This window comes from Geospiza fortis, unplaced genomic scaffold, assembly GCF_000277835.1.
Source record: "Geospiza fortis unplaced genomic scaffold, GeoFor_1.0 scaffold171, whole genome shotgun sequence".
Lineage (NCBI taxonomy): Eukaryota > Metazoa > Chordata > Aves > Passeriformes > Thraupidae > Geospiza > Geospiza fortis.
In genome coordinates, this window is record NW_005054313.1 from 2689678 (window position 1) to 2691882 (window position 2205).

Consider the following 2205-nt stretch of genomic DNA (forward strand, 5'->3'; position numbering starts at 1 on the left):
AGAGTGCATGGAGCACTCTTAATATTGTGGGTGGCATTTGTGCACTTTTTTGGTTACCACCATCCACAGAGAAAGCATCTTTGATGAAGAGCTCCCTCTTGAATATTATTTGTGGCAGAAAGGGAGAAGATCTTTCTTTGAAACAGTAGGAACTGAATGGAGGAAGAACCTATTTTGGAAGCTATGCAGGCATGAACAGCTACTGCCAGTGAGTGGATGATGCCAGTGTGTGGGAGATGAAGCAGAAATGGAGGAATATCTGCATGTTGAAACGAATGGGAAAATTTCTGTTTTCTCTGTTCCTACACTTTTCCCTGTTGCATTTGGGAATGCTCCTCTACCTTATTTTTCCTGTATTCTGCTATGATTGTATGAAGAAACCTCTTTAAGGCTACAATAGGAAAGCAGTCTCAGTTTCCCACTTGTGTCTTTGTAACCTGTATCTAACCTATCTCTGTATCTTTATCTTTTTATGATAAAGGGATGGGGGTTTCCCCTGTATTCAGACCATGCAGTTCAGCTGGAAACAAAACTCCAAGAAGCAGTGCCTGTTCTCACATGGAGCTGCCAGCACTGCATTACACACACTCTGCTCTCTTGCTAGAGCCCTTGAGCAGATGTAAGATTGGTCTTTTTGTGTCCCCATGGAGGATTATTGCAAATGTAGTTTTTGCATGATGTTATATTCCCCAGTCTAATTTATTCTTTAACAATCTTCAGTATTCACAAACAATCACTTCCTCCATTACTAGTCTTTTGTCTACAGCAATGGAAATTACTGGGTTTAGAGTTAAGGAGCAATAGCCATTGTTTGGTCAACTATCCTCTTTCTATTGCCCTTTTCTGTGACTAAAAGAAATCAATTTGTTGTTAACTGACATTTATTTTGTTTTACATGTCAGGCTATTATTGTAGGGAGTGGGTGACATTTAAAAATTTTTTGGCCATTTTCTAGGTCTGCCCTGTGAGGACATGTTCAACACAGGTATGTCCTGCTGCACTCTTCTGGCTGGAATTAGAACTGGCCAGAGCAACCTTTTCATTGCTAACAGCAGGAGGTGATGCTGGTTATGCCACATGGTAGATGCCTGTGTAAAATCTAACAGAGGCATGCTTTAGAAAACTAAAATCTAAATTTTCTCTCCTTTTGTTTCAAGTGGTTCATACAGTCATACCCCAGGCAATGCCTCATTGACATGGATTCCTTACAGCACCCTGCATTTTGTCCCGTGAGGCCTGTTGGTCATGGGGACCAACCAAGGTCATGGAGTGGGCAGCAAAAACCAACTGTTACTGCCTCAAACATTGGGATAACAAATACCCATGATCATGTTAAGTAATGGAAATATATCCAGTGTTGCACATCTGGTTTCAGGGATGCATTAACCCAGACAAAAACAATAGTCAAATAGGGAAAGTAGAATAATTTCCAGGTCAATAGTAATAACTGTTCACACAGCACTCAGGGGAAATCAGACACATGCATTTGCATTCAGATATGTACTACAAACACAAGAAGTCTGCATATTCTTCTAGAAAAGCATGCCAAATTTTCTTTGAAGAGTTGTGGTTTTAATCACATTAATTACATGTTGGATTTGGGCAGAAGACCACCATCATGACATTACATCAACAAATTTTGCACTAATATAAATACCACAAAGAATCCTGCAAACTAAAGGGAGCACAATCTATCCCAGAAATCCCTGCAGAACGTGGTTTAGCAGAGCAGGCCTGCAATGTCACCTTGCTTGGCACCCTGCTTCTGAAATTTAGAGTGCCTTATGATGCTAGTAGTAGTGATGCTTTTCTAGAAGGGAAGATTTCTGATTTCCAGTTTCTTGGTTTGTATTTACACTTTCTATCTTCATATTAAATCACAGCCGTTTCTTGGATGTATTTCTCTTGTGCTTTAACATGGATGTAAGTAGAAAATCCCAAAATTGCACAAATTCTGTGAGCAGCAAAGAGTGCACTTTTTTCCTAATGTAACATCACAGGAAAGTCTCAGGGCATTTTAAATGAAGATGAAAATGTTTAATTCTGCATACAGAAAATGCTTTCAAGTGAAACATAGAATGCAAAGAAAGTGTTCCTTCCCCAGAGTTGTGGCCTTGCAGCCTCTCTGAAGGCCCAGGAGTGAGTCACAAGGACAGTTTGAATGATGTTTTGTTGCTGTATTTGTTAGAATAATTATATGCTGCC